Source organism: Lemur catta, chromosome 2 (genome assembly GCF_020740605.2).
Source record: "Lemur catta isolate mLemCat1 chromosome 2, mLemCat1.pri, whole genome shotgun sequence".
In the NCBI taxonomy this organism is placed as follows: domain Eukaryota; kingdom Metazoa; phylum Chordata; class Mammalia; order Primates; family Lemuridae; genus Lemur; species Lemur catta.
Genome location: NC_059129.1, coordinates 138,233,683 through 138,258,550, shown reverse-complemented (window position 1 = coordinate 138,258,550; position 24,868 = coordinate 138,233,683). Strand labels below are relative to the sequence as shown.

The window sequence follows — 24,868 nt, the reverse complement described above, 5'->3', positions numbered from 1 at the left end:
CACGGGCTTATTGAATAGCATTGAGGGGTAGTGGTTTTTCTACTTTGAGACTAAAGGCCTTCCTTCATTCTTGCCACCCTTCGCTGTTTCATTTCGTGTATTTCCACTATATGAACATTATATGAACACTGGCTACCTGGTTAGCTATAATTCTAAAATAGGTATTTCACAGAGGGGAAAAAGTAGCTCAGGGGACAATATCTTGCAGTGTTTTCACAAATACATATCAAAAGCATGATATTAGGCAATTGGAAATAGTGACCAAAACAGAGGCAAAAGTAGGCTCATGCATGCAGTTGCATGTGCAAACTATGATAACATTCCCAAAACACTTGCCTGTGCGGAGTGGATGCCTCCTTTTGCTTTCTCCAATTAGGCAGGAGGCGCTGCCTAGGGCCAGAGAGTAATCGACTCACTATTGTCTCGGTGTGGGGAGAAGGGAGCGCTGCTCTGTGCTGCTAACGTTGTGCTTTGTTTTTAACATGCAGAACTAGGCTTGCAGACGCTATTGATTATGCTTAGGAGAGAGGAAGTTAATGATATGTTGTGAGTATATGTACTGTATTTCATTCCTGTTCAGGTTTTAAATAGCATCCTCTTCCAAATTTTCTACTCTAAAGGTTGCATGTTAAAAAGTGAAACAGATGGTCCAGTTTTATATTTCTTTTTCTTTAGAATTTCTTATGCAGCTCAGGGACCTTGGTCTTCTGTGATCTCAAATTATATTTCAGTCCATTACACATATATCAGTTTTGATACTAAGATGGTATGTAAGAATTATTCAAAATCTACACGGCCGCAGCCTTTGCTGGCTCTTACTGTGCCATGTGCTGTTCATTTTAATTGAAAATATTCTAAAAGCAAGATTGATGTGTTTTCTATCCCTCTAAAATAGAAACAGGTTCTGGGCTCATAATTGAGCACTCATAAGCCCCCTTTCCTTATTAACATGCCCTCTCTAATTTGTGCCTCTGTTTGCACAATATAAATGGCCTTTAACAGCCCTTCATTCATACAATGGTCTCAGTAACCCAAAGAAAATTAGTAGCAGGCAAAAGCCTATTTTAACTGACACAGAGACAAAAATGCTAATTACCTTAAAATATTCTCAAGTGTATATCTTTGGCATCCTTCCAGGTAAGGCTCAAAAGTTTTTTTTTTTTTTTCCTGTTATTTACTAGTAATAGGGGAAGTTGTTTTTGTTTTACATTCAGGGTTATACATAAGTAAGTTTATATGTATAATGTGAAATCTTTTATTTTGAATCCAAAGTACTGGTGATAGGTGAGGTGCTTGGTTTATTGTCTACTTATTCTTGGTACACTTGAGAGAGTTGCCCATTTGTGATCAATTATATTTTTCCTATTTTTGTTAAGGTATGCAGAAATATTTGTAGGGAAAAAGTGTCTAAAAATTTGCACTTATTTTATTTAAACATATTAATTACAGTACATTTTCATGTTTCCTTAAATTTTTCTCTGAAAATTAAATTTGTTTGATCAATTTTATACTTTAACACACTCCTTCCTTTCAAAAATGGTCTTAAAACTAAAGCCTCCGTTGTACAAAATAAGCAATAAAGAAACACAATTCAATGCAACTTACTAAATTATGATACCAGGTGTATTCACAATATTTACATAAAGACAACCAGTTTTTTTATCATATATTTTTGAAGATGTCTTATTTTCAGAGTATTTTGCTAGGCTTGCTTTATAAAAGAATAAATAAGGTTAAAGTACTGTTCTTGAGGGGAGTTTAAAAATCAAATTTGGGGAAAGAAAAAATACATACACTAAAATAGTAGTACAGAAGTTTAATAACAGTGGAAGACAACAGAATAAAAGAAGCCACAAGTCAATGTAAGGAGAAGTGGCAATTAACAGTAAAAAACCAGTAGTGTCCAACTCAGTAATAAGGCAGTCAACACAGTTTTAATAATGGTCAAAAGACTTAAACATTTCAGCAAAGCAGATAAACTATGGCTAATAGCCACATAAGAAGATGTTCAATATCATTAGTCCTTAGGGAAATGCAAATCAAAACTGCAACAGGATACTACTACACATCCACTAGGATGGCTATAATCAAAAAGACAGACAATATCACGTGTTGACAAGTATGTGGAGAGACTGGAAACTGCGTATATTGCTGGTGGGAATGTAAAATGATATAGGCACTTTGGATAACAGATTGGCAGTTTCTTAAGAAGTTAAACATAAACTTACTGTAAAGCCCAGCAATTCATTTCTAGGAATCTACCCAAAAGAAATGAAAACATATTATCATATGTGAATGTTAATAGCAGCAATATTCATAATAGCCCAAACCTCAAACTAACCCAAATGTCCATTAGCTGGTAAATGGATAAACAAAACGTGCTATACCCATACAATGGAATACTATTCAGCAGTAAAAAGGAATCTAGACCGATATATGTTTCAGTATAGATGGATCTCAAAAAACATATATTAAATAAAAGAAGGCAGATGCAAAAGACTGCATTTTTATGACTCCATTTATATGCAATGTCCAGAAAAGGCAAATTTATGGAGACAGAAAACACATCAGTGATTTCTTGGAGCTGGGGGTGAGAGCAGGGATTAACTACAAATGGACATGAGGGAATTTTCAGGGTTGTGGAAATGTTCTCAAATAAAATCTAAAATGGACTCTTGTGACAGCTGCATACCTGTATACATTTACTAAAAATCATTGAGTTCTATAATTACAATGAGTGGATTTTGTGGCATGTAAATTATACTTCAATAAAACTACTAAAGAAAAAACAGCATCATATGTTTTCGTAGGAGTGGGCTGAAGCGGCCATCTGAACTTTTCATGTTCACTTCAAAGGCAAATGTAATTCAAAGATGTATCTATATCAATATATGTGAATAGTCTTTCACAGTTTGCAATGTCTTTTACAATTTTCAAATTTATTTGATCCTGACATCAATCCTGTGAGGCAGGTTGAGCAAGTATTACGTAATACACATTCAGCACTTTCTTTCTCCTTGTAGCTGTGTTCTGAGGAAACTTCGAATGCTGTATAGATCATATAATTTTTAAAATCAAGGCCATCATGGATAATGTAATCTGAATAAACTGGATATAAAATATTACCAGTGCCCTAAGTATCCTAGATGCTTTTACAAAGGCAAGTATCCTCCATTTGCCTAACTACACGACAGGACTCCTAACCCAGGCTGGAGGTTCATTACAGGACGCTGTCAATACACTTGACTGGGTGACCACACCCACTGGCCTGCCCACTTGTCCTTCTCCCTCATTTAAACCTGTAGTGGTTTCTCACTCAAAAGCATTTGCATTTACAAACATTGAAATGCATGCAATATAATTGTATACACAATTAGGTGCACAATGACTACCATTGCAGGAGCTAATATTCCCCAGCAGAAACAAAGCTGCCAAAAAACAAAATGGAAATTAGTGTATTAATCTGGTTCATAGCAGATTCTTCTCCAGTATTTCTCTTGAAAGCTCAAAAAGAACTTAAACAATTCCAATTTAGCTTGAATCAGAGAATGACATGTTTAAATAAATATGACATAAAGTGTCCAATTATGTCATTTGAAAATGTATGTGGCATATACATAAATACTCTTACACTAGTAAAAATCACATGAACTTCTCTTATTTTGATTATACATATACACGACAGGCCAAAATCACAGTCATTTGTATTCAAGCCTATGATTTAATTCCCTAGATTTATGAAATAGTCAGTTTCTGGGATTATCTCTTCCCCAGTTTCTGCTCCAGGAGTTACATGGGAAAGTTGCTCTCCAAAGGCGGAAGATATCTATCTTGTGTAAACCCAAAGTTTCAACCTTCCTGTTTCAGTCTTATATGCGCTAATTTGTCTGCGTGTGTGCAGAGTAACCTCTGCTTTACAAAGAAGGCCTGAGTGCTTCGTGTGCTTTATTACTCTCGATTCCCGGTGTGACCTCCTACACACTTAATCCTGAAATCTTTTGGCAGGTGACACGTGCTCCGTAAGGATGCTTACATCATCTTCGATCTGACACAATCTGTCCTCCTCAACTATGATTGAAATGCAAACCAGACTGGATTAGTCTACACAAATGTAGAAATATTCAACTGATTTCAGTCAATAGCTGATTTTGATATTTTTGAGTTATAAAAAATTCACATTAATTTATACAATGCAATACACAGAGTAGGGGGATGAACATGGGCCTTGGGAGCAAGATAATTGTGTTCTGGTCTGGAACACATCACGGTGACCTTGTGAAGTCCCTCAACCTCCAGGACCTCAGTGTTCTCAGATGAAAAAAAATCAGGGTATGGATGAAATAGTTTCTAGAGTCCCAGTCGTAATTTGACATTTATTGAGATGTTACTGTTATTCTACAAAATAGAAATGTTTATCTAAATAATGTCATCCAGGTCATTATGTATTTTAGCCTTCTGCTCTTTGGCCTTTTTTGTACAGTTAGGATAGAAAATAATTTGAATTTGAACCTTATAGACACAGAATCCACTATCTGTGTATTGCACTATCATAAAATGCCACAAAAGTTATAGCTTGAGAGCAATGATACACATAGGAACTAGATATTAATTAAATGATATTTCATGAACACACACACAAACACATATACACATACATACAGTTGTGAGGAAGAGGTATGTCATCACAAACATCTTTTATTTATTTTCTTTTTAATAAGGCTTACAATACTATACTGGCTTTCAAGTTCCTAGAGCTTGGGTATTCCCTGAAGGTGCTTTTGTGGCCCTTGAGAGGGTTGGGATGACTAAGGGTCCTCCCTACCCCCGACCCGACTCCCTCAACAATTCTGTTTTTATCTGTTTTATTTATTTGGCTTCTATTTAATATTTTGTTTGGAAAAGAGTCCTTGGATAAATGCAGTCTGAAAACAACTGCATTACATAATATAAAAGCTTTTGCTTAAATGCTGTACTTTAAAAAAGTGTTTCCTTATTATACCTACCACTTAAAGTATGTCATCTTACAAGTGGTTCCAGCAAAAACCAAAAGCTAGAAAATAATTTTTTATTTATACTCTTTTCTAATACTATAAATGACATGCTGTATTTAGTTTTACAGAGTCCCTGTACAAATCATCAAATACTTTAACAACTATGCAAATATTAATATTTGATACAAGAGAGCTCCTAAGTTATGGCATGATCATAACTCTGGATTGATAGGGTGCTAAATAGGAAAATCTTGTTTAGGCAGTTGTAAGAGAAGGGAAGTGTTCAATGAAACATGTTTGATAGTCTTGTTATCATAAAACTGATAGCTATTTGGCATAATTTAATCTTTGCCAAAAAGAATTTTGAGAAAAGGAAGAATCAGTAACTTCAATTAATTCTCCCTACTTCCCCATCAGCTCAATTCATTAATTCAAGAAGTCTTATTCTATGAATGGTCCCTTGGTTTGCTGATTATAACACATTCTTTTTTTTTTTCACTATTATTTAAGTAATTAGGACTTGTTTTTTAATTTTTTTTTTTTGAGGGCACAGGTCCTTGTTGATTTGTAAAGGTGCAAGTAAAGACTTCCCACTTTGAATATCATTGATTTCCTAAATTGACTGAGATAGCATAACAAGAGTAAAAACAAATATAATCTTTGGGTCATTTCCCCTATGACTTTGAATCTATTTACCACCCAGATAGGTTCACTACTTACTGAGAAACTTAAAGGAAATAAAGGACAAACTATTCCAGCAAAGGATTTTTTCATCTCAGTTCCTATAATAGATGGATTTGATTCCTTAGCAAAATGCTTTGGGGGCCACTGAGGTAAAGTACTATAAAGATGACCATTCTGGGAGCAAAGTGGAAACGGAGCCTTCCCTCAGTGCACCACACCTGCTAGTAAATAACAGCAGGAGCGCAGCAGCTGGTGTCACCAGGAAGCTCACTGCAGAGTCATGAGCAATGGAGTTATTTCTCAGCTTCTTTCAAACCTCATGGAGCTGGAGGCATGATTTGAGCCTCCTCAGTTTTAGCTTGTGTATCTCTTGGACCTTACTTCCAGTAGGTTTACCTCACTTTATGAAGCAGATTGAGAAAGATTTCCTTTACCTTTGGAAAGTGGTTCACTTTCTCCTTCTGTTTTCTCCCAGAGGAAAGTCTGTTTTTTCTAAATTCCAGTCTATTCAAAAGGAAGACGTGAATGAAATCAGCAAGCTGATTCCTAAGGTGTCTGATCTTTCCACAGTGTATACTCCCACCTACTTTTGTTGTTGTTTTTCTTGTGGGTTTAAATTGTTTGTCTTCTGACCTTGGGAATCTGATTGGAGTGGGCAGGTCTTCCAGAAAAGGATTTTGGTGTAATTGTGGGGGCATCCCAGGAGTTTGGAAGAAAGCCATCTCCAGAAACCTTCCTTCTGTGGCTCTATGTTCCGGCCTGTGTGGCCAACACACATACAATGTCCCAGGGTCTCAGAGTTCTCCCTGGGGAAACAGCATCACCTGGAAAACTACACCAAATTTCATCTCTGCCGCCAGGATTCACAAGCACTTCAGTTGCTACAGCAGCAGGGAATATGCAGGTAGACAGTGTTCAGAGAAAAAAAAAACAAACAGAAATTCCTGGCTCTCTCCCTGTCACTATAATTTTAAAAGAATCTTAGAAAGAAACAGCTATTTTGCTGGAGAACCTTAGAAAGCCAGCACACAATGTGATTCCACACAAAGATAAGGGAAACAGAGAACAGTAAGAATTAATTGCCTTCTTTAGGATCAGCTTAGACTTGATCAGAATGCTCGTTTTGACGACACAGTATCATATCACTTTAACCCTAAGGACGCTATTCAATTCGGAGGCAGAGCCCTGAAGCATTAGTTTCTCTTTGAATAAGAGCTAGCTAGGCTTCTAAAGATGGTGGGGGTGGGGGAAGGTGCTGGGGGGCTGCAGGTGCGGTAGTAGTCCAAGCCTGTCATCCAGAATTCATATTGACCCATCTTCTAATTCATGTGCTAGCCAGGAACACGTGGCTGGGACGCTTTGTGTTTAGCGACTTGCATAACAAAGGCAGGTCGGCACCACCTAGCTCTGGTGGCAAGCTGGCAGCACTGCTCCTGAGAGACTCTGGCATATGCCACAGAGGAGGAGAAAGTTCCACAAACAACCCCCGGATCCCTCCACCCAGGTCTCTTTACACCTGGTTTCTCAAGAGCAGATTGCTTAGCCAACCTTAATAATCCCAGAGGAACGCCAGGGCGAGAGGCTGGATTCCAACTACCTTTGCCCTAATTTATTGAGGGCTTTAAAAGTAGAAAATAAAACTTTGATCTCGACTCATCTGAAGCTTTACAATTCAGGTGTGCTCCTTGCCTTGAGGGGCACCAAAGATCACTGACGTTAAAGTGACAAAAAAAAAAAAAAAAAAAAAAAAATCTGCGAGCTTCAGAACAGAAAAGCGTGTCCGGACCTGACCCAGCTGGTTCTCGTACCACATTAACTTGGCAGGAGCAGCACGGAAGTCCCCTGCTCTGCCCGCGTCCTCTTCTGATGGATAGGATTTCCCCTGCTTGCAGGCCTTTAATCCTCCCTCCTCTCGGCCTTCCAGAGTCTAGGAAAAAAGTGACCCTTGTCAAGAAGGGGGCAGAAAGACGAGGGAGAGAAAAGGAGGAAAAGGAGGAAATGAAAATGGCTCATGAGAAATAGCTGGAGAGAAAAATAATAGGTCAACGGTGAAGTCAGTTTTAATTCACGCACTATTGAGACTCGGTGTTTAAATAGCTCGCCCTGCCACGAGCTGGTCTGCACGACTTTATCCGAACAGCACGGCCGGCGCGAGCCCTTTTCTACCCTCCCGGGGAGGTATTAATAGCAACCCCGCTCAGCTCTGGGAGGACCCAGGGAGTTAATTTCTGTGGAGGCGCCCGCGCGGGGCTTTGTCGTAGTAGGTGTTGAATTTAGGTCTGAAACTCAGATTTTACTAGTATCGACTGGAAAGCAATGTCGTGGTATTTAACGTTAGACGTAGCCCTTTGAGTTCCAGGGCAAGCGAGGCCCACAAAGAAGGATTCTCGGCCTAGCCGGAGGGGAGGTGGAAGCTTCCAGGCTTTCCCAGAGGCGGACCTCTCTCTGCCCCCTGGGGAGGGCTTGGGGCAAGAATCATGACGACTTCTTCCCGCTGAATTCAGCTACTGAGCACTTTCCAGGGAAAGGAGGGGGCACTGTTAGCCGTTCCTGCCGGGGCAGGTTTTGGGTTTGGAAATCACCTCTGTCCCCTGGCCGTCCCCAGCACAGACGCACGGGACGCCGCGAGGCCCCTGCAGCCCCCGCGGCCGCCGGCGCGGACTCCGGGCGGGGCGGGGCGGGTGCTGGGAGCTCGGCCGCCCGCCCCGCCCCCCGCGGGGAAGCGTCTAGAAGGCGGCGGCGGGCGTGTCTCCCCGCGAGAGTGCGCGGGCGAAGAGAGTTTTCCCCCATCAAGTCTGGCTCAGAGGCACGAAGGGAGTTTGTGAGTGAGAGGAAGCCCGGGGTGGGGTCTTCTGTGGACCCAGAGTCCTTTTCCCTTATTCCTGTCAGAGCGTGTGACCTCCAGCTCCAGTCTCGGCGTTTCTCTTTTCTGCCCTCCTTTCTGGTGCTCTTTTCCGCCCTGTCATCCTACGATTACCTCCCGCGGCAGCGGCTTAGACCCTGTGGTCAGGGGGGTAGATTTTCCCGGTTTTTAAGCTAGAACTTTTAACCCCAGGATTGTGGTGGGTGGGTAACAAAGTTTGAGAGCCCCCAGCCTTGCAGAGTGTGGGTCCCTTTGACCCCCTGTGAACCGAGGTCTTCACCTCGGGTGCGGCCCCTTCGGGACTGGTCACCCCGTATTTATTCCAGAAGAGACAAATATATTTTCTCGGAGATGAAATGATTTATGTGCATAATTTAAATAGAGTTTTGGAGCTCCCAGGAATGCAAAATGCGGCCTGACATTAAAAAATGCATGTGTAATATACTTAAGGGAAAATGTGGAATGCACCGAATGTTTTTTTTTACCTTCTTTTAAAGCGAGTTTAAATCTACTTCCCTGACGAAGCGGTTTAACCATGTACGAATGTGTAATTCTGCCTCAGTCAGCAAGGACTGTGCGGATCAGCCAGGCCGAGCCAAGAAGCCGGGTTTAGTCACCCAGGGGCTGCTCGGGGCCATAGATTTCCCCCTAAATTTAGAATATGTTGGAAGAATAAAGTGTTTACCACTTTTTACAGATTCTGTGTCTTTCTCTATCCCCCTCTTTGAAATATGTATTTTTTTTTTTAGGGAGGAGAGCATCTGTCTTAATTTCCCCTCTAGTGGCGATGATTTAGGTTTTAAACAAAATTGAGTAATAATTATAATAAAATATCCTCATTAAAAGTCATTTCTTTTTTGCAGAAATTAAATGTTCTGGTTTAAAAATCCTGTTTTGCTAAAAATAAAAATAGTTTTTCAAATTATTCCAAAAGCTCATGATTGCACCTTCAGTTAATTACATTTGTAGAGACACACTTAAATTTTAAATTTCTATTTCATTATACGAGTACTGCTTTTAAATTGTGACACATTTCAGGCACACAAGAAGTAAAAGCCTAAAGAGAATTTTGTAATAAATGTCTATACCCCACGACCCAGTCCAAGAGAGAGAGCGTCACAGATGTAACTGAAGCACCCACTGCCTGTGTGTCCCCTTCCTAATCCCATTCTCCTTCCTTAAACTCCAGAGATAACCATTACCCTGCATTGGGTGTTTATCATTCCTGTGAATTAACTTTTTTACTACATCTATACAGGTATATGCACATAAACAATACATCATATAGTGTTATTTTTCATGTTTTTAATCTTTGTGTAAACAGTATCATACAGCACTTAATTTCTGCAGTTGGCAGTTATATCACTCCACATTATATTTTTGTGATATTTCCACATTGGTGACAGTAGCTCTGCTTCCTTCCTTTTAACTGCTGCCTAGATATCCATTGTCTAAATATCTACACTTCCGTTGATGGATGTAGGTTGTTTCCACTTTTTCTCTACTGTAAATAGTGTTGGCATGAACCTTCTTGTACATGTCTCATTGTGCACATGTGAAGACGTTCACCCAGGAGTGGAAATGTTTCGGGATTTTAAGTATACAATCTGTGACTTTATTAGATGCTACCAAATTGCTCTCCAGAGTCACCAGTTTTATATTTTCACCGTAGAAACATAAGAAAATATAGATTAGATGAGGAAAAAAAGGGAAAATAATTTCGCATCTCTCCATCTAGAGAAACCCACTTTTAACTATTTAAAAAAAACCCGTTGGTATATAAACTTTCAGGTTTGCACTTCCATGATACATACACACACACGTATATATATGTACATATAAATACAGTATATCATGTGTACACATACAAATATATCATATATACATATGTATACATTCCTGTATTATACATGATATATGGTATGCATACGGATATATATGTATATGTGTGTGTATTTCTGTCTGTGTATATATACATTTATATTTAAAACTTGAGGATCCTGTACTTTTAAATTTAACATTATGTAGTAAGCATTTCACCATGTCACTAAATATTCATTTGAAAACACAACTTTAATGGCTGCAAATTAGTTCAATGAAGGAACTTTTTTTGGTTTATAACTATTTACCTATTAGACATCTAAACAGTAATTTCTCACTCTTATAAAAGGTGCTGTGATGAAGTTCAGTATGTGATTTTAAACCAAAACATTTTTTTTTTTGAGACAAGGGGTCTATGTGTTGCCCAGGCTGGAGTGCAGTGGTATCATCATAGCTCACTGCAGCCTCAAACTCTAGGGCTCAAGTGATCCTCTTGCCTTAGCCTCCCCAGTAGCTGGGACTACAGGCGTGTGCCACCACGTCTGGCTAATTTTTGAATTTTTTGTAGAGATGGGGTCTTGCTGTGTTGCTCAGGCTGGTCTTGAGCTCTTGGCCTCAAGTGATCCTTCATCTTGGCCTCCCCAAGTGCTGGGATTATAGGCGTGAGCCACTGCACCTGGCCAAAACATTTTTTGATTTGTCTTCATGGTAGTTTTAGGGCTTAATCAGTCCTTTTGTTGCTGGAGCAGCTACATTGTTCAGTGTAAAATAAAGTCTTTAATTTTTTTATATTGTACGTTAATGCATCTTATTCCTTTCCCTAGCTGTGTATGTAGCATTGTATTCTAGAAATGCAACACAGTTGAGTTATCCATTCTACCACTGATTGCCGTTTAGGTGGTCTCAAGTGTTAGTTTCTATTACAAATGCTATGTTGTGTGTGGTCATGTGCGTGTGTCTGCTGAATAGTGAGGAAGCTTTCTCGCAGCTCCTGCTCTTCTAGCTCCACCCACCGACAGCCAGTTATGCGGCCCAAGTTACTTCATCTTTTTGAGTCTCAACGTACATAATCTGCAAAATGGCACTAACAGAGGTAATAACTAACATTTATAGAAGGCTTGTGAGAAAGCAATGATTGCTCTGAGTACTTTACATGAATTACTTTATTTAATGCCGCATCTCTATCAAGCATATGCCACTATTATTCCCATTTTACAGATGATTAAGCTGAGATGGAGAGCGTTTCAATAAATGACCAATATTGCAGTTAATAATTGACAGAGCCATGATTTGAATGTGCATACTGTGCCCCCAGAGCCTGCCGCTTGCCACTCCTTTTTAAAGACATTTTATCACATTTACTTTCTCTCTTCTCTCTCTCTCTCTCCACACGTTTTGCTGAGCCATTTTAAAATTGTATATGTCTTGACATTTCCCTCCTAAATACTTCAGAATTGCCACATTTAATAAAATTAACATTAATTTAATACCACTGGACTAGTCCATTATGTGTGTGTGTGTGTCTGTGTGTGTATACACATATCTCCTAGGAATAGATTAGCTGGGATATAGGGTGTGCATACCAACTTTACTAGATGATACAAATTATTTTTCAACATGCTTTACCTATTTAGACACCTCCCCCCTCACACCAATTTGTATGAGAGTGTCTGTAGTTTTACATCCTCATCAACACTTGGTATTGTCAGACTACAAATTTTTGCTAATCTGATAGGGTGTGAAATGGTGTCTCATTGTGGTTTTAATTTGCATTTTCCTGATTATTTATGAGGTTGATCTTAAAAAACTATTCTTTTTTTCCTCTTATGTGAAATGCCTGTTCATTTCTTTTACCCATTTAAAAAAAATGGTTTGTTTGTCTTGAAGGCTCTTCTTTTTAAGATGGAAACTGGCATGACGAATTCTTACTATAACCTCCAGTTACTCAATGGCTCTGCATCACAAATAAATGGTCCATGGAGAATGAAGCTGAACACAGAGGAATGCTTTCCTAAAAGTAATTACTTGGAAATTTAGATTTCAGAGGTGGAAATGAAGCATATAGCTTCATGCTGAAGAGCAAAATATACCAATACTTAAAAAATTTCACAAGATAAGTAACAGAAATAGCAGCAGTGCTATATTTCAGTAATAGAAATGAATGGAATTCCATGTCCTATTTCCCACCTGTCCTATTTCCAGGTGTTGAAATCTAAGTTGTGAGGATGGTTGTAAGAATGAACTCCAAGGGCTTCCTCTGCCTTTGTACCTGTCCTTCAGACGGTGAGTGGACTTCGGTCATTAGGCTGTGTGAGTCACTCCATTCTCACCAGGACTAAGCGCTGAAAATCAATAGTCGGATCGTTTAATAATGCTCCAAAGACTTGAAAAGAGCCTGTTAAGAGAGGTTTAAACCAAAATAGAGGAACTTCAGAGTGAGGTGTTCTTGTATTTGTTGTTATTTTCCTTTGACTTACAGAGAGCTATTTGTAGCTCTGTACCCTGTTGCTAGAATGGAATTCAGCCTAGGCTGTTAATCCAGACTTTTCAGATATGACAGAAGATAAAATGTGTCGCTTATTCACAAGGCGGTATAACAAAATTTGAAAGAAATAAAGTATGATTAATCACTTTTCAGTATATAAATGTTAAGATTTGTACTTGAAAGTACAAATTGCTTTACAATGATTTATAGCATTTACTGTTTCTTATCTAAGTGACTGTGGAAAATAGAGCTATTCTCATAGATGGGGTAAAATGTATTTATTACACTGTCTCTCATTAGCTTCAAGACTTCGATGCTGTTTCTAAGATTTCAAATAGAAGACTTGGCAATAGAAGTTATTGTGCTTCCTTGCTATTGGATCTATCTAGATAATAAGTTTCCTTTAAAAATGACTTTATACTGTATCTTGATTGAGGTAGGTGTATAGTTTCATCATAATTAATAAAATTGTATATTAAAGTTATGTGCATTTTATAATATATAAATTATACCTCAATAAAAAAAAGAGTGTCAGGGGGAAAAAATGACATTTCAGAATTACCCTCAGGCTGGAGTATCAGAGATCTGTATAGTCTGGTAGCCCTTAAAGTATTCATGGGAACCTTCTGGAGTCAGCGAAAGGTGTTACAGGACTGGCCCAACATGTAATGTCTGGTGGTCTTGGTGTGTGGGTAAAAATCTTTGTCATGACTTTGAGAAAAGACAGAAAAGCAGAAGCTAAATTTTCAGCTGCCATAAATTTAATAAAAGCCAGTAGCAAATTTTCCCACTGACACTGTCTCCGTGGCCAGCTTGAATTGAAAGAGAAGTAATTATATCCCACTTTCTCTCAACCCTGGCCGAGATAAGAAAGGACAACTACCTGAAAAATTGTGGGAGAGGAATGGTAGAAAGCGATCACATTTGAAGTTTATTCAAATTCTGTTTGCATCCATCCTTTGCCTTAGTGAGAAAGACAAGGAACAAGTAGGTAAAAGTAGGGGAGTGGATTACACAGAGTTTTAAATGTGCTCTCCTCCTCCTCTGTCCCCCTTCTCCTCATCCCCCCTCTTCAAAAGAATAGCAAGCAGGGGTAGGTGAAGGACCTTCCTCAGTTTGAGGCTTTCAGAAGAGGGGGCTTTTGTTTGTTCAACACCATTTGCAGTTTTTTACCCAGACATGTGCAGATCAGCAAGTTTGAGAGCCAGTGTACCATTTGCCTTCAAAAAGGGGTTTTTATTAAATTAGTCAAATTATTATTTGTAAATATTTTAAGGAAACAAGACTCTTCTGAAATATATACACTAAACTTGGCCACATGTTAAATAAATCCTAGAGTTCCATAATCCTTCCTTCACTCTAATATCAATTTTTTTTGGCAATTAAGTCTATTTTCTCTCCCAGAAGGCCAAAGCCAATACCAGTAACTGAAGACAAAACTGTTGTCAAATCATCCTTCCTAGGTCTTATTTTGTACTTTTTCATGCTTTCTCTTTTTCTCTGTACTTTTGAATCTGTTGAGAGGGCAGTTTTCTTGAGTTGCCTGTTTGTGTGGAATTACTCTTGTTGGACTGACCGCTCATCATTTACCTACCTTCCTTCCTTTCTTCTTTTTTTGTTTCTCATTATAGAAAAAATTGTGAAGGTACTTGAAGCACCTTTGTACCTGTTTTCAATTCCAAACTCCTCCCTTCCTCTATAGAGGTAGTCATTTTGCTGAAATTGGTGACTATCATTCCCATCCATGTTTTTATATTTTTCTTCATGTATCTGTCCATGAACAATATTTTATATTAATTCATATTTTGAAATATACATGTATTAATGTAATTTATGCATGCATTGCTCAACATTGTATTTTTAGGCTTTCTATTTAGACTTAGTTAGAATTGATTTAGATTTTGCACTTCTGGATATTTTTCCAGCCCCCTCATTCCTGCCTTTCATTGGATTGTCCATATCTTGTTCTTTTTCTTTTAATTTCCTTCTTTTCTTTTGGTTTGGGAATTATACATTATAATTTCATTCCTTTAGTATTTATTTTTTAAAAATTATTAAAGAATGTACAGTTAATTGATATCTCGATTGTCTTCCTGACTAATATAGGTCCTGAGGAAGCTTCAGCTTAGATTTTCCTTTGCAATCTTCCATGTCATTGTTGCCTGGTGTCTTAGTGTTACCTTATTTTTAAAGTCCTCTCGAGTTAGTTATCCGTATTTATTATTCACAGTAAATTGTTACTTAATTTTGACCATATATTTACAAATGTCTTTATTCACTCTAGGGTTTTGCCCTCCACTTCTTCCTTCTGAATTAAACACTTTAGTAGGTCTTTTAGAAAGGGTTGTTGAGTGGTAAACTCTTGAGATTGTTGGTTTGAAATGTGTTTGTTTCATGCTCAGTCTTGAGTGAAAATTTATTTAATATAATAGCTGGGTATAGATGAACATGATCTAAGATGAGAATTATCTTCCCTTAGTACTGTGAGAAGATGCCATTCATTTCTCACAGGCATCTGTTGTGACTGATAGCAAATTTGTTGATGCTCTAATTGGATGTTTTTTGCTTTTAGGAGATTTGCTTTTGTCCTTTGGTTGCTTTTAAGATACTTCTTTTTGTTGACATTCTGAAGTTTCACCATAGTGTAACAAATTGAGAAATTATAATTTTTGATTTTTATACCACTAGGGCCTTTGTGTGCTTCAGAAACCTGAAGACTCATTTATGTTTTTCTTTAGTTCTGGAAACTTCTTGGCTGTTATTTTCTTAAATATTGTCTTCTTCCCCCCTTCTCCCCTCCCACCCCTCGTCTGTTCTTTGTTCTGCTTGGAATATCCACTTGATATATATTGAACCTTCTCAATCTGTTTTCCAAGGCTCTTAACCACACTTTCTTAGTTTCTATTCCCGTCCTGCATTCTGAGCGATTTCCTCTAATCTATCTCCTGGTTTATGCTGGTTTATGGATTCTCTCTTCACTTTTGTCTTATCTATTTGTTACCCTGTTCATTGAGTTTTTATCTTCAATTACTATGTTTTTCATCTATAGAGACTCAATTTTATTACTTTTCAAAGTTGTTTGTCCTGTTTTTATATTGTCTTTTCCTTTCATTATGGTTTACACGCCTTTGTTTATATCTTTAGTTATGTTATAGTTATTTCATAGTCTCTTTCAGAGTGTTCTTTTATATCCAGCTCTCTGAGGGCTGATTCTTCCATTTGCCATATCTGTTGACTCCACCTCATGATAATTTATTTCTTCATGAACATTGTAATTTTTTACTGTGAACTTACCTTTATGTTTTTCCTTCCTAGGGAATGCAAAAGCATTTCTGTGGAGTGAGTGTACATTTTTACTTCTGGGGCTCTAGAAGGTTCAAATGTTCTGGCTTGATTTTTAATTTGATTTAATTTCTCAACTTCAGATTCCTAAATCAAGCAGATAATATAATTCAGACCCTATCACTACCTATCCTAGGTCTGGACTTTCCATTTCTCAGGCATATTTTTCTCCCACCAAATTCCCAGACATACAATACATCATGTAAGGATGCAACCAAACCTTACTATCGTGGCCTGACTTGGGATTTATTTTCCTAACACAAAAAGAAGGTTGGAAGCTGGCAGAGCAGGGGAGAAATACTGTCACCTGCATCCTTTTCCTCAAACTCCTTATGTCTTCCCTCCCCTCCATCCTCAAGGTGTGGCTTTTATATTTCTTGTTGCTTCATGGTGGCAAGTTGGCTCTTTTATGTCTAGCTTCACAGACACAGTCTGGGTAGAAGGAAGGAGAAGGAAGCAACAAGGAGGAAGGAACAGTCCCCATGTCAGGAAAAGCAAACTTTCCCAGAAACACCTAGCCACCTTCTGCTTAGGGCTCATTGGCCAGAGCTGTATCACATGGTCACCCAGATGCAAGGGAGGTGGGCAGCACAGGTTGGGCTTCATACCCTGCCTTTGATGTTTCTATTCATTTATGGCACTTGGAGATTTCCTTCCTCCTTCTCTCCAACTTGGCTGCTAACACAAATTTTTGCTGTTTTATAGAATGCAGAATTTCTGTGCATTTGCTTAGTCTGTCACGTTGCGTAAGGAGTCATTTATTTGCCCATAAGCTATACGCTTCATTCATTCATTCATTCACTGACCACATACGGAGTACCTATTTCGTGCCAGGGTTTGAGGATACAGTGGTGAGCAGAGTACACTTTAGTGTGGCTGATAAAACTGTAACCATTTTTTCCCTCTACGTCTATTTAGAAGTTCAAAGTTAGCACAGACTCTGCTCTATTTCAGCCTCAAAGATCCTCCCCCAGAGAAATACTGCACTTGGTTTAGAAGGCAATTCTGAGACCTTCAGCTGGGGACACAATGCTCAAAATATGTAGACGAGGGAGGGGACAGACTGGCTCAGCTATTCCCTGGCGTTTTAGTAGTTACCTTGATTATTTGCCCCACTGTCCACTTGAGTCCTGTACACCTGCTGAACTGAGGGTCTCCCATCTCCACAGTGGCCCTCACCTGGGCTTATTTCGGTTGTGGTTTCCTCTGGTTTCTCCATTAATGGGATTCCATCTGCTTTCTGGTCTTTCATAAATTTTTCAAATTTTCTAATCGGCTGTTGGCACCCTTTCTTGTTGAAGCACTATTACAGAAGTACTAGTTGTTGTAGACCATCATTTCAATGGGATTTTGGGAAGTAGGCTAAGTAAATGTTTGTATGCAATTTGCAACCTTGAACCAGAAGCTCCAGCTGTGTGGTCATACATCCTATTTGCTCAGTGCTGTGCTTGGAACTAAGAAAGACACAGGAGAATACAGTATAAGACACAGTCTTTAGTACCAGTGGTGTGCTGCAGCCGGATGCACCAACTCACAGGAGCTGACTGTTAAAATTTCAGGAATTTTGAGTTGATTGACTTCTCTTTGATATCCTGAAATTGACCAAGGGGGGAGTATTTATACCCCTGAAATCAGCAAACACTGAGAATCAGCACCTTCCTGTCCTTGAGAGGTGGTTGTTAAACATTTATCAACACACCATTAGTCTTTACTCTTGGGTAACTGGTAGCATAGCTATAGAGGTAAGACACATACTGAAGGAAAACTAAAAGTGCAAGTGAGCTAGTCATCAAGAGCAAAGCAGAATAGAACAGACACCCAATTGCTAAAACATTCAGACAGCAGAAATCAATGTCGACTGTAATAGTTGGGGAAGTTTGGCACAGTGGCAGCTGTGCAAATAGAGCGTCCCTACCCTTGGCAAGGTAGAGGGTGAGCTCTGAAGCCAAAGTTTAAATTCCAGCATTTTCACTTGCCATGGAGTAGCCTGACTAAATCTCTCTCATAAGCATAATGACAGCCAACATTTATTGAATCCTTATGATGGTAGGCACTGTTCTAGATGCTTTACATAAATTAGCTTAATCTCATCATCTGCAAAATGTTGCTTACCTCAAAGGTCTATTCTGAGTATTAAATGAGATAATTCATGTAAAGAGCATGCATAGCAAAATCTCCACAAAATTTGTTTCTTACCGGCAGTTTTTTTAGAGAAGGTAAGCAATTTCAACATTCAGATTTTTCCTACTAGAGGTGGAAAGATGGGTGAGATTTGGTTAGGCAAAGGGACCAGCAGAGGACATTTCAGACAAAGCAGGGCAGGTACCAAAGCACGGAGGGAAGAGCAAATAGGGACTGGTTTGATCCACCCAAGGGAAGCAGAAGGTCTGTAGTGAAAACATTCAAATGAGTCAAATGGAGACAGACTGTGTGGTGTCCTGTGTTCTGAACAGAGAACTTCACCTTTCATATGATGGGGATGGGGAGCCATTGTAAGCATTTGAAAAGGCAGGATTTTAGGACTAGAATTCTGGCAGGCTGGTGCTCATGCAGAATGAACAGAGAGTGGCAGAGAGGCAGAGACCGAGGCACGAGGCAATGATAGTTTGAGGTGGTGAGCGTGGGTGAGACAGAAAAATCCAGGTTTGCAGGGTGGTGCAAATGAGGGATTCATCCGATAAGAATTTCATAAAAAGACAAAAAGAATTAGATTCCTTTATAAATGAATAAGCTAGAAATATGTAGCCACAGTATTTGTGAGAGCAATCTGAACCAGAAATTAAGAAAAACTAGACGGGAGGATTCTTTCCCTATCTAAAAATAAAACTACTCTAAATTAAAAGTTAGACTATGTTTTTTCAATCAGTAGAATGTTGTTTTTCTTTCTTTTTTACAGTGCGTGTGGTTTTGGGTACTTTTCATTAAGTTAAATTGATGTGAATAAACTTGAGAGTTTGTTTAGTTTCATAGCTGAATATCATGGCGTCTGTGTCTGCATTCAATCCTGTTTCCCAACTACCCACAAAATGATGTTAAAGAATGGTTTTGTCATGATTTCGGGTTATTTATTTTTTTTTCTTAACTTATGGAGAGGGTGCGGAAAGGGGAAGAGTGCGTGCTCCTGTGTCTGCACAGGCTCATGTCAGCAGGCCCCTGTCCAGAGGACTTGCACGTAAGAGACTGGGGCTCCGGAGGGGATGCCATGCTCTGAGCCCCAGACTTCTCCTGCATTCTTGTCCTTGGCCCCAGCTAGCAGGGACACCCGCAGACCTCTGCCTCATCTTCCTGGTGACAACCAGCTTGCACAAAGGCCGGCAATGATCTTCATGTTGCTAAATCCAGTAGAGACTTTTTGCTCCTCAGCTTTCTTGAGTTTTGAGTAGCCTTGACACTGTCAATCACTCCCTCCTTTTTGACAAACACTCTTGTCTTTTGGGGCTTCTGAGACATCACATTCTCCTGATGCTCTTCTCTCTGGCAGGCCTGTCTTCATATGAGTAATTTTAAATTTTAAATTTTGGAGTTTATTGACCTTAGTCATGAAATCTCTCTCCCTCTCTCCTTATTTAACTCTCTTCTCTCTACCTGGGCAAACTCACTGCTGCCTGTGGTTCCCCTTACATGCCAGTGATTCCTAAATATTTATATCTAGCCTGGCCTTTCCTCTGAGTGCTGGACTTGCAGCCTACTGTCCTCTCACTCAGTATCATCTGGCTGTGTCAGAGGCACCTCAGATTTGACATGTACAAACTAACTTCACAATCTTTTCCTTCAAGTATTGCCCTCCTTTCATTTTACCCATTTCATCATAAGTCACCAGTGTCCATTGGAAACCTAGCTAGAAACTTAGGCATCACCCTTGATACCTCCATTTCTCTGTCCTTCCCCCAAAGGATCCAAACATATCAACTGAAAATTTTACTCCTTAAATAGCTTTTGGATCTACCTACAACTTTCTCTCTCTATGTACACCATTGTCCAATTACCATTGTCCCTTACTTGCATTAATGTAATAACTGCCTAACTTGTTTGCCAGCATCTACTTCACTTCTATTTCAATCTATTTTCTTTCTATTTTTTTCTTTTCTTTTCCCTTTCCTTTCCTTTCCTTTCCTTTCCTTTCCTTTCCTTTCCTTTCCTTTCCTTTCCTTTCCTTTCCTTTCCTTTCCTTTCCTTTTCTTGAGACAGGGTCTCACTCTGTCATCTGGGTAGAGTGCAGTGGCATCATAATAGCTCACTGCAACCTCAAATTCCTGGGCTCAAGTGTTCTGCCTGCCTCAGCCTCCTGAGTAGCTGGCACTAGAGGTGCGTGCCACCACACCTGGCTCATTTTTCTACTTTTTGTAGAGATGGGCTCTCACTCTTATTCAGGCTGGCCTTGAAATCCTGGCCTCAAACTCCTGGCCTCAAGTAATCCTCCTGCCCTGGTCTCCCAAAGTGCTTGGATTATAGGTGTAAACTACTATGCCCCTCCCCCCCACTTTCTGAATAGCAATTACTCACCTTTTCAAAACACAAATTTCATCATTGTTATGTACAGAATATTTGTGTCCCTCCACCCTTCCCCCCAATTTATATGTTAAAAGCCTAATATCCACTGTGATGGTATTTGGAGGTGAGGCCTTTGGGAGGTGATCAGGTCATGAGGGTGGAGCCTGCATGAATGGGATTTGTGCCCTTATAGGAAGAGACATGAGGCTTCCCCTCTGTCTGCTCTGCACCAAGTGAGGACACAAGACAGCCATCTGCAAACCAAGAAGCCAGTCCTTAGCAGACACTGGATCTGCCAGCACCTTGATCTTGGACTTCCCATCCTCTAGAACTGTGAGAAATACATCTCTGTTGTTTAAGGCATCCAGTCTATATTTTGTTATAGCAGCCAGAATGGACTAAGACAGTCATGTTACCTCAGGCCTCATAAAACCCTTTGTATTTGTCAGACTAAGGTAGGTGATACTGTAGTAACAGACAACCTCAGAAATCTCATTAGCTTTCAACAGCAACGACAGCTTATTGCTCATTCACAGTATGTCTGCATCTCTGCTCCATGGAAACTTCACTTGGGAATTCAGCCTGTTAACGCGGCCTCTAAGTGTAACATTGCTGGTTGTGGTAGAGGGAAAAGAGAAAGAGCCATCACATGGCGGCTCTTAAAGCTTCTGCCTGGAAGGGACACGTATCACTGCTGCCCACATTGGCCAAAGCAAGTCACAAAGTCTTTTCTGAGTTCAACAGGGAGGGGATGTATAGACCCTGGGGAGAATCCCTGGAGGAAGTGAAGCCAGAATATTTGGTGGCCAGTAATACAATTTATCACACCCATTAGTGACTTCCTACTATTTTGAGGATGAAAATCAAAACTCGAGAAGGCCTTACAGGGTCCTGGTGATGTTCTTTCTGCTGAACTCTCCAGCTTTCTCTCTCACCATCTATCCCTCACTCTCTGTACCCCAAACACACTATTCTTTCATTCTGCAGACACGCCACTTGCCTCTCTTTTCAGCATCCTTGAATATGCTGTTCCCTCTATCTTTCTTTTGTGTGTCCTCCATTCCCCCTTTACTCTGCCGTTTCTTCATATCTCAGCTCAATCATCATCACTCTGTCAGAGAAATCTTCCCTGGGCCCTCAGACGAGGTTAGGTTCCTTTGTCATATGCTTGTGTAGGATGGTGTTCTTCTCCTTCAGAATACTTATCTCTGAGCTTTTAATGATAAATCCATGAGGGTGATTATGTTACAAATGTCTGTCTTCCCTGTCTTGACTCTGAGATCCATGAGAACAGGAACCATGTCTGGTTTTGCTTATCTGTCTATAGACAGCACGCAGCACAATGCTTTAAACGTAGTGGATCTTCAGTAAAGGGTGATTGAGTGAATGAAAGAGAAGAAAGTTGAAATGACTGAAAGAACCATTGGAAGAATTGAGGCTGTTGGACTTGGAGAAGAGAATACTTCTGTGGAACAAGCTAAAAAACTATCCATATTCGAAGGGCTTCCTTGGAAAAGTGGGAGTAGATTTATTTTTTTATTTCTTCAGAGAGCATATTTCTAACCAAAGTTTAGAAGTTAGAGGTAATGAATCAAATTTGGGTTAACCATAAGAACCAGCTTTCTGACAATGTGAGCATCAATATTAAAAATGTTACGTTCATTGTATTTGTTCAAGCAAAGACTAAATGACCAGATGTAGAAAATGTCAATGGACATTCTAGATAGCAGCAGTAGTGGAAGGAAGGCATGATATTTGATCCTTTCAAACTTCAAAGTGGTATAATTCTATTCTAAAACATAGAGATAGTAAACAAGAACATAAAAAAAATAAGGCATCAATTACAAGGCAGTGTAATTGTGTGTAGATAGTGGCAGAGCTCTGGATGCCACGCTGATGCTCCCATCTTGGCTTGTGATTTTAAAACTTGTCACAAAAGGATCTTTAGGTAGGTTATCTCCTAATCTATGCCTTCATCTGTAATTGCTGAATGAAATTGATTATAGATTTATCTCTTTCGGAGGGCAACAGGAGTAGGCAAAGTAGTTTATAAACATGAACTGCCATAGAAACTAAGAACTGCAACAGTATAGCATGCCGTGTTAAACAGTGCTTGAATAATGGTCAACATTCATGCATCATACAAATGCATAACAGTTAGTTCCATCTTCTAATGCTACAGCATACATGTATACTTTTCAAAAAAAGTTCCCCCTTTTACATTTTTATCAAAGTAACAGATGCATGATTTATTTTACACAGTAAAATTTTAAAAATTATACCGATGAAGTTATAATATAACATCATAATACATTCAATAGATATAAATCAACATTCTAATAAATACAAGACAATATTTTTCAAACTATTAGTTCAGGAGACTCACACTACATTGGAATAGTTATGGGACTTTTCTTGAAGGAAGGACACTTGGATGAGTCCCCTAAATAATGGAGTAGATTTTTATAGATGGATGGACAGGAAGAAATGCTGTGAATATGGTCACCTCATGTTCTAGATCTTCTGGGACAGTTTTGATTTCAAATATAACCACAGTTATGCAAGCATGGTCACAATTACTAGAGCAAGTGCCTCATTTTTGCATTTGAAATATGGTCAATATGGACATAAAGAAGTGCATAGAAGCGAAAAGGAGATGGCCGAGCAATGAACCAGGTGGAGTAGCAAGTGTGTATCATCTCCCATCCCCCGATCTCCAGCTATTAATATTTCTCCCTGTTATAATGTCCTTTCCCCCAATAATAAACCAGTATAACATCCTGATGTCCCAGAGGGAGAACTATTTGCAACTGCTGGAAATGTGATAGAACAGAAACATGCAATCAGTACGTGCAATCAGCTGCACAGATTGTGAAACAATAATCGTGGTTCCATTTGTTCTGTGACAGGATAAAAATTGCAAAGCTTTTATAAGATAGGAACTCAAGCCTGAGAGAGACCCCAGCACCATTTCCTGCACTGTGTCACCAGGTCATATTTTGCTATCTTCTCCCTCCTACTCTCTCTTCCAGTCTCATTTTTTTTTTTCCTCCACTGTCTGCTCTAGATAAAGGACACAGGTTTTGGAGGGCAGAGTAGTTTGGTGAGATTTTGCATGAACACGGTCAGTGTCTTGTTTTTCTTCGCTATTATGGTGTAGAGGCAGTAGAAAAAGGGAGGGTGGGAATCACATAGAGTAGGAGGAACTAAAAGCAAAGAGAGTTTTCAATTTTTTGTTTCTCCAGATGATGAATAAAATGCTTATGAACAAAGAAAAAAGTGCCTATAGAGTACATAAAGTGTAAGTAACTTTAACCCATTCATAGGAAGGATCTCCTTAGAATGAGAAGAGTATTTCATCATTTTTAACTTTTCTTGGACCTCAGATCCAAATTTCATCATAATGGCTGAAAAAAATCTGGCCTTTTTATAAAACAGGGGTGCTTATGAGGAGCTATATAAATTTTTCAATAGTAGGGCAAGATTCATTGTGTTAATATTGCTTTTCTTTTGTTGATTCTTATTTAAATCTCTTCATTTTATTATTTTGACTTAACCAGAGCCTTGCTTTGATTAAGAAAAGTTAACGTCTGGCATCAACATGGTGAAGTCACAAGGCCAAACAGATCAGAACTGTTGCCAAGACGGAGGGTGCTGACTCTGCTGTGCACATTGCACAACAAAACACAATGCGTGGAACTTGATCCATAAATACAAATTTTCCTCTCAGTAGTAGTATGTTTAATCTCCCACAGGGCTCCCTTTTAGAATTTGCTAGATTCTTAAAGTCCTCCTAAATCTGCAATATTATCACTATATCCATATCAAATTAAAATAAAGATCTGTAAAAGATAAAAGTAGCTTTTTTTCTCTTGTGTTGGTGCGGTTGCTTTTCAGTTGATTCAGCTGTCAACTTTGGTCCAGAGCAGCTCTGAACACATAGCCACATAATTCATGAGCATTTAGAAAGGGCCTCCATCTCAGCCATTAACACATTCATGCAAACACCTTCCTGGAACACATTTAGAAACCATCCTGTAGCATTGGTCTGTGCTCATAGAAAGACCAACCTGCAGGGAACTGGTAAACATAGCTAATATCTTAATAGATAAATATGCTTACTAAGTGTATTTAGTTTTATTTTTGACTTGGTATCAAAAAAAATTATCTTTAAGTTGACAAGAAAGTCAG

The 24,868-nt window shown here is 39.1% G+C and overlaps 1 long non-coding RNA gene across 1 annotated transcript; it reads left to right on the top strand.

The window, feature by feature from the left end:
* The first annotated feature begins 8,430 nt into the window (after positions 1 to 8,430).
* On the top strand, positions 8,431 to 24,492 carry LOC123632257. The gene is made up of 3 exons (XR_006733316.1): positions 8,431 to 8,496; positions 23,923 to 23,978; positions 24,238 to 24,492. It is a non-coding gene; the product is annotated as an uncharacterized LOC123632257 (long non-coding RNA).
* The last annotated feature ends 376 nt before the right edge of the window (positions 24,493 to 24,868 follow it).